Source organism: Elaeis guineensis, chromosome 9 (assembly GCF_000442705.2).
Source record: "Elaeis guineensis isolate ETL-2024a chromosome 9, EG11, whole genome shotgun sequence".
Classification (NCBI taxonomy): Eukaryota; Viridiplantae; Streptophyta; class Magnoliopsida; order Arecales; family Arecaceae; genus Elaeis; species Elaeis guineensis.
This window is the reverse complement of record NC_026001.2, coordinates 67,923,166-67,931,644: the sequence shown is the minus strand read 5'-3', so window position 1 is coordinate 67,931,644 and position 8,479 is coordinate 67,923,166.

Below are 8,479 nucleotides of genomic sequence, written 5' to 3'. Positions count from 1 at the left end.
ATCTAAATCGGTAGCACAGGAACCAATTTCTGTACTAATCGAAGTGACCATCTAGCAATGGTACCAGACGATCGGATAGGTCGAATGATCACAATCGCAACACTCAAATCTACGTGAATATGGTTACTGTATAATTCATCCTTTTGACCTCTGTGTTTAGGATGACTCAGGGTTAAATTATCAACCCTGATTAGATCATCCGAATCGTGCTCAACTCAAACAGTCCTGTGACTCCTCACAAAGACTACCCTAGCCAAGTTTTGCTAAATTGAAACATGACTGTACACAGCTCCTAAACTGGAGTGGTCAATCCCATCTTGACACACGCACCGACAAGTCAAGTACTTGACTACATCCAGCAGCCTTCCGTCACTGAATTAGAAATTCAGGTAGTCCAGTGCCTAAGTGCAGTGTGTTGCTTGCAAGTCACCATGACGGTCTCAGGTCGAGGAATATTTATACCCATATTCCATCGGAGCAAATCTTGACAGCAGAAATAGCTCCAAAGTCGGTCACGTTCAGTACAGATGTATCCTTACATCTCACCTGTATGCCATACCAGTGTCTTCACACTCATTGGTTAAGAGGACAACCAACCTATATGGCACACAATGACCTATGCTTGATAAACTTGTCGTCCTTGGTGACAACGTATCATTTGTCACGAACAGATTTAAGGACTAAACGACAAATCCTCCTTTGTCGAGTCTAAATAGTCCTAAGGACTTCACCACAACATAGGAGTTCATTAAAAGATGAAACATTCTGCGATGAAAAATGTCAAAATAAATTTTATTAATTCATAATTCATGTACATATACAAAAATGAGCACAACCGTCAACAGACTGACGATTGGCTTTGGGATACTATTCCCAACACTTCACTACTAGTAGGTATGATACGAAGCTCTCATTGATGTCGACCAGCTGCATAGGTCGTCCAACCTCTACAGATCATCCACTGAAAGTCCTGATCGGATCTTCCTTTATGGGAGTGCTAGCTCACGTCGAAGGCTCTGGATGGCTAATCCAAGCTCCTTTCTTTGGATCTCCCGAACCCCCTAGATCAGAAGATGAAGCTTTAAGAGGAAGTAATGATGTGAAAGATTGGACAAGGCTCACTATTGCCCAACTATGCAACCCAAGAGGGGGGGGGGGTGAATTGGATTTTTAAAAATTTAAACTTAACTTACAACTATGAAGATTATTTAATAGTGAGCAAGATAAGTATAGAGAGTGTAATTTATGCAAGGGTAATAGTTGGATACTAGAATGCAAGAGAATGAAGAAGTTTGAATGGAGAGCAATTTAGCACAACACAAACAAGAAGATTTATAGTGGTTTGGTGCCAACCTTGCACCTACATCCACTCTCCAAGCTCCTACTTGAGAATTTCAATCACTAAACTGTATTCAACCTGAATACACTCGTCGAACCTCTGACTCTAGCTATCCCAAGCTAGACCACTTATTTTTTGGGTACAAGCCAACCCAATACAATTGATTCAAGATTCGGATCAATCTTCCCATATTTTGGAACCTTTCCAAAATAAAAATAATAACTCAAAAAGAGTATTACAGTTAATTACACAGAAATACAGATGAAGCTCCTTTAATGAGCGAATAAAGCTTTAAATACACTTTACACAATTAGAAGGAAGCTCTTTCTGATTTTCTCAAGTGGTTGGAGACTTGAATGAGCTCTTGAGGAGTTGGTGAACTTGAATTAAAAGTTCTTGAACTCTTTAAGTGGGCTTTTGCTTGGGGTTGACAAGAAGGCTTTTTGAACCTTTTTCAAATCTCTCTCTATATATTGATTCCCTCCTTTAAGTCCTTTATATAACTTCAAATAATGACGGAGAGTAATCTGGGCTGAAATAGAACCGTTAGAGAATATTAAATGAGCATTAAATACAATTGAAAGGGTTAAAAATAGCCTTGCAGAATTTTTTCGTCACAGGGGTCGACTCAGAGGGTCGACTCATGCTCATGGGTCGACTCATGGGGTCGACCTCTGTGGAAAAGAGCAGAAAATAACTGTTCTGTAATTTTGACTTGCAGAGCAGCAGAGGTCGACTCATGGGGTCGACTCATGCCAAGGGATCGATCCATGGGGTTGACTCACGAGTGTGCCAGTCAAAATTTTCACGTGCGTTCAGCCCTTTAAGCCATGAGTCGACTCATGGGGTCGACTCAAAAATAGAAACTTAATTTTCTTACAAAATACACTTCCAAAAGTGTTGAAATTTCCTCCAATAGATTGCACGTCTTTTGTTCTTGCTCTTGAGGTTTCTGAATCAGGTCTTAATAAAATTAGATTTTGCCTCTGAAATGCAATAAGTCTTTTTTCAAACCAAAATTATTAGTAATCTCCTCAAATGCTTTGTAATCATAAAATCAATTCAAGGAGCAATAATCTCTCCCTTTTTGATGATGACAAAATACTTGAGCAAAAGTATATATGAGGTATTGAACATGAATTTCAGATTTATGAAGATGTATTACTTAAATATTATAGCCAAGTATTGGAACAAATACATCATGAGCAGTTTAAAGATAAATTTAAAATTTTGCTTATAAGTGCATTTGCCTGGAAGGAAAAAATTGATTTTGATTCTTTGACATATGACACATGTATCTATTTGTTTAACAATTTACTTAATGTTTAATCTTTATTACTCTTATTGCTCAATCAAAAGCCTCTCAATTTTTGAATTGTTGCTTAATGTTCAATCTTTGCTTAATATTCAATCTTTATTGCTCTTATTGCTCAATCTTGATTTTGATTCTCTACTCTCCCTTTTTGACAGCATCAACTAAGATTCTCTACTTCCCTTTTTAAAGGACATATTTTCTTTATTCCTTCTTTTTGATGGAATCAATTTCTTTAGCTTCCTTCTTTGATTGCTTGTTTCTTTATTGCTTATTGTTTTACTCCCCCTCAATATAGCAATTATAAAAAATATATCAATTTGCTCATTTAACAGATATTGCTATTCAAGTATTTCATGATTTAAAAGTAACTCCATTTGATTACATTCAGAGATATTCATTGAAAGTCAAAGTACATATATATATATATATATCCAAAAGTGATTGAATACATAGATATTTCAATACATAAGTGTCAACTTAGAGTACAAAAGATATGGATAGAAACTATCCAAGAGTCAATCAGTCAACATTACATTGCATGGCCTACAAGATAGATCCTAAAAACTAAAGATAGGACAGACTACACTGGATCTAATAGATATCATGACTGATGGATTGGAGTCTGATGAATCAGAGATGGGGTGAGGAGATGAAGGATCAAGTCCACGAGCTCGACCTCGACCGCATCTGCCTCTGCCACGGGTAGAAGTGCCAGCATGAGTGGAGAGGTGAGAGGATCCTGAAGGCTGAGAAGCAAAGGACTGAGCTACAAGTGAGAGTCTGATGGTGTCCAGAAGGTTCAAAGCTCTCGAAATAGATTGTAGCAGTACAGTGAACTGAGTGGAAGCATGCTCACTAGAGCCCCTGATCTCTCTCCTTAGAAAGTCAAAACCACTCTCTAAGACTCCTCGCAGTCTGGCTGCCTCCGCAGATAGGTCTGAGACCTCAGTGATGTCCTCATGTGGCTGTGGATGGGCTAAAGCTAACACTTGCCTCTGCAAGTCAAATACTCTGCCAGTCAGTCTCACTATACAACCCTCAAGCTGCTCAATGCATACTGACTGGTCTGAAATCATCTGAAAAATAGTGGAGATGTGGGGGATCAGTGTCTGATCAGATACACCATGAGATGTCGATCCCTGAGCAAAAGCTGAAGTACCCATCTGACGAGATAGTATGGAAGCTACACGCTGAGATATCATTTCTATCTGATCATCAGCCAATCTGATCTCAGAAGGATGTGCTCTACTGTCCGCTGCTAAACTGAAGTATGCCTCCTCGCAGACTCTGACGGCCCAGCCTCATGGTCAGAAACAAGCTAAATATCTGGAGATACAGCCCTGTGATCACGGAGGGGTGAGGATGCTCCTTCCTCCTCTACTCTGTCCTCAGCTCTCTCTTCCTCACCTTTCATCCAACCACCATCAGTTTTGGAAAATCCCATGCGGTGCAAAGTATGGCGGTTGATAGTGTTAGAGTAAGATAGCCTAGCTACTGCCTCCCCCTCAAAGCTAACTCTGAACCTCCTAAATACTAAAGTGAGAGCCATACCAAAAGGCAAATGTGCCTTAGACCTATTCAAGGTCTCTCTCATAGCCTCAAACATCAATGCCGGGAGGTTTAGGGGGGTTTGAGTGATAACATGATACATAATGCAGATGTCTCGACCAGAGAGGAAATCATGTCTATCACTTCTAGAAAAAAATAACTTAGTTACCATGTGGTGTAGCAGCCTCATCTCAATGGAAAGAATCTTTACCTCTAATTTGTTTAGGCTTCCAGTGAAGGTTCTCCCTAGAATAACATTTATTCCTTCCTCTTTAACTGGGAGTTCCATGTTTGTGTATCCCTCACAAGGTAAATGAAGAATTTCTCTCAAAAGCATAGGATCTAGGCTAATTTCTACACCATTCACTGTGGATTTTACTGTTTCATTACTGTATCCCAAATTCAGATAAAATTCTCTAACAAGATCTACATAAGTATTTTCTTTTAGGGAGCAGTAAAATTTCCAACCTTGGTCCTTAATTTTTGAACCGATAGAGAACCCTTCCTTTTCAAAAAATCTGAAATCAATATTTTTGCCGAGCTCTACCTTCCTATCGGAGAGGAGAACCTTACTAGGGTTGATTGGTGATCGGGTTGTAGCTGGAGCTCATGCAGGAGCAGGGTTTGAAGCAGAAGTGGTCTCGGTTGCTTGTCTCTTCCGGCGCACACTTTCCTCCAACCCGCGAACTGATTTCCTCCTCTGTGAAAACTTCATCTTCGGAGCCATTTTCGCAAGCAGAAATAGCAAGGAACTTAGGAGAGCAAATGTGAGGGAGAGATGAAGGTTTTTAGTGGAAGGATAAGGATTTTGGAGAAGTGGAGTGCCGATTTGGAGAAGATGGTTAGAGTCTAGGGTAAGCTCTACTCGCTCCAAATGAGGAAGGAGAAAGGGAGGAACTTGGTTCTAAGAGGACGATTTAGAGGGTGAGAGATGGTGGGAGAAGAGTTTTGGGGGAAAAACCTGGGTTTGAGGAAGAAGAGAGGGAGTCTTTTGACTTGGTGGAAGGAAGAAGACGGAAAGTTGGGTCGGCTCAAGGGAGGATTTTCAACAAAAAGAAAGTGCCCGAAGGATTTAGTAAATATTACAAGTTTACCCTAGGATCGACCCTGGGGGTCGACTCATGGCACAGGGAAATTCAAAAAAATGATGAAAAAAAAAAAAAAATATTAGGAGAAGGATGTTAACCTAAAAATTAATTATGAGAATGATAATTTTGGGTTTTTGATCTGAAAAGAAAAGATGAGAATTAAGCTAGCTAAGAGGATTTTTGGTGATGATACCTTGAAATCAGAGAGACACTCAAGTGGATGGATCAAGGATTCCTAGTTCTCTTCTAATTTCACAAAATCTATCTTCACTTAAGGTCTTGGTAAAGATGTCAGCTAATTATTTTTCAGTACAAACATAGTTAAGAATTATGTCTTTATTTTGAACATGTTCTCTTATGAAATGATGCCTGATTTCAATATGTTTTGACTTAGAATGTTGAATTAGATTTTTAGTGAGGTTTATAGCACTAGTGTTATCACATCTTATGGGAGTTTCATTAAGTTTGATACCAAAGTCTTCGAGTTGTTGCTTAATCCACAAGATTTGAGCACAACAACTTTCGGCTGCAATGTATTCGGCCTTGGCTGTAGACAGTGCTACCGAATTTTATTTCTTGCTAAACCAAGAGATTAGGTTAACTCTAAAAAATTGGCATATTCTACTAGTACTTTTTCTATCTAATTTATATCCAGCAAAATTGGTATCTGAATATCCTATTAAATCAATTAGTGAGTCCTTAGAATACTATAATCCTAGAGTTTGTGTACCATTTAAATATCTAAGGATTCTTTTAACTGCATTCCAGTGTGATTCTTTTGGGTTTGACTGAAAATGAGCACACAGACAGACACTAAACATAATATCAGGTCTACTAGCAGTTAAATATAATAGAAAATTAATCATGCCTCTATAAAATTTTAAGTCTACACCTTTACCTTCCTCATCCTTGTCAAGCTTACATGTTGGGCTCATGGGTGTGCCAATCGGTTTGGAGTTCTCCATTCTAAATTTTTTGAGTAATTCTGTTGTGTACTTGCTTTGGATGATGGAGATTCCTTCTTTGTTTGTTTGATTTGGAGTCCGAGGAAGAATATAAGTTCTCCCATCATGCTCATCTCGAACTCTCCTTGCATGAGCTTTGCAAAATCTTGACAAAGAGTCTCATTAGTAGACCCAAAAATAATGTCATCGACATATATTTGTATCACTAATATATCATCTTGACTTCTTTTAATGAAAAGGATTGTGTCTATATTTTCTCTTGAAAAATTATTATTGAGTAGAAATTTGCTTAACCTTTCATACCAAGCCCTGGGTGCTTGTTTCAAACCATATAGAGCTTTATTTAATTTGAAAACATGATTCAAAAAAGCATGATTTTCAAAACCTGGAGGTTGTTCTACATAAACTTCTTCAGCAATATATCCATTTAAAAAGACACTTTTGACATCCATTTAGAATAATTTAAATTTCATAAAGCAAGCATATGCAAGTAGAAGTCTAATTGCCTCTAATCTAGCAACAGGTGTAAAAGTCTCATCAAAATCAATTCCTTCTTCTTGATTATAATTTTTGCAACTAATCTTGCTTTATTTCTTATTATATTTTATGTTCATCCAATTTATTCCTATACATCCATTTTGTGCAATTATTGAATAGTTCTTAGGTCTTGATACTAAGGTCCACACATTATTTCTTTCAAATTGATTAAGTTCTTCTTGCATTGCATTAATCCAATTATAATCTTTTTAGCTTCGTCTATAGTTTTAGGTTCAAGATGAGAGACAAAAGCAAAATGATTGAATGTATCTTTAAGTGAGGAACGAGTTCTTACACTATGTGTAGGATCACCAATAATTAGTTCTTGGGGTGATTGTGATCATACCTCTATTCTTTGGGTAGATTATTTGTACCTTGAGGTTGTTCTTGTCGTTCTTCACCTTCCTCATCTTGTTTGTCTTTATATTCTTCATCATCTTGAATTGTTGAATCTTTTAGATTGATCTCCTTTATTTCTTCTATAAGAGGATCTGCATCATCAAAATCTTCATTCTTCCTTGAAGGAAGATGTTAGTTTCATCAAAGACAACATGTATTGACTCCTCTACTACTAAGGTTCTTTTGTTGAAAACTCTAAAGGCTTTACTAGAAGAGGAGTAACCAAGAAAAATTGCTTCATGGATTTTGCATCAAATTTTTTTAGTTTTTTTTACCATTATTTAACACAAAATATTGACAACCAAAAATATAAAAATATGCAATGTTTGGTTTTCTTCCTTTCCAAAGCTCATAGGGAGTTTTCTTTAAAATTTGTCTAATTAAAGCATGATTTAATATGTAACATGCTGTGTTAATAGCTTCTGCCCAAAAGTATCTTGGAAGGTTGCTTTCACATAGTATGGTACGGGCTATTTCTTCAAGGATTCTATTTTTTCTTTCTACTACACCATTTTGTTGGGGTGTCCTAGGTGCCGAAAAGTTGTGGCCTATTCTTTTTTCATCACAAAACTTTTCAAAATCTTGATTTTCAAATTTGGTTCCATGATCACTTCGAATATTTTGAATTGAAAATTTTTTTTCATTTGTGACTTTTCGATAAAATTTAGAGAAAACTTGAAAAGTTTCATCCTTGTGTGCCAAAAAGAAAACCCATGTAAAATGAGAGAAATCATCAATAATTACAAAATCGTATCATTTTTCTCCTAGACTAGTAGTTCTAGTAGGTCCAAATAAATCTATGTGCAATAATTCTAATGGCCTAGCAGTTGAAACAATATTTTTAGATTTGAATGAAACTCTTGTTTGTTTACCTAGTTGGCATGCATCACAAATTCTATCCTTTTCAAAGTTCAATTTGGGTAAACCAATAACCAATTCTTTCTTAATGAGTTTTGAAAATGAAAGCATGCTAATACGTGCAAGCCTACGATGCCAAAGCCAACTAGTCTCATTAATCTTGGCATTCAAGATACTAGGCTTTGAAGCAAAATTCAGTGCAGGGGTAAAATGGTAATTTTAAAAATTTTTTAAAATTATGATTTTACAGTAGAAAATATTAATTAATCTAATTAATTAACATATATTTATCCTACACTAGGATCTAAATATGATATACAGCATGCATGCATTTAAATTTGAAATTCAAATTTAAACAGTAAACACTTTACTGTAATGTGTTCAGAGCACAATACTTTGTGCGGGTAGTAGATCGCCACAATCTGATCAC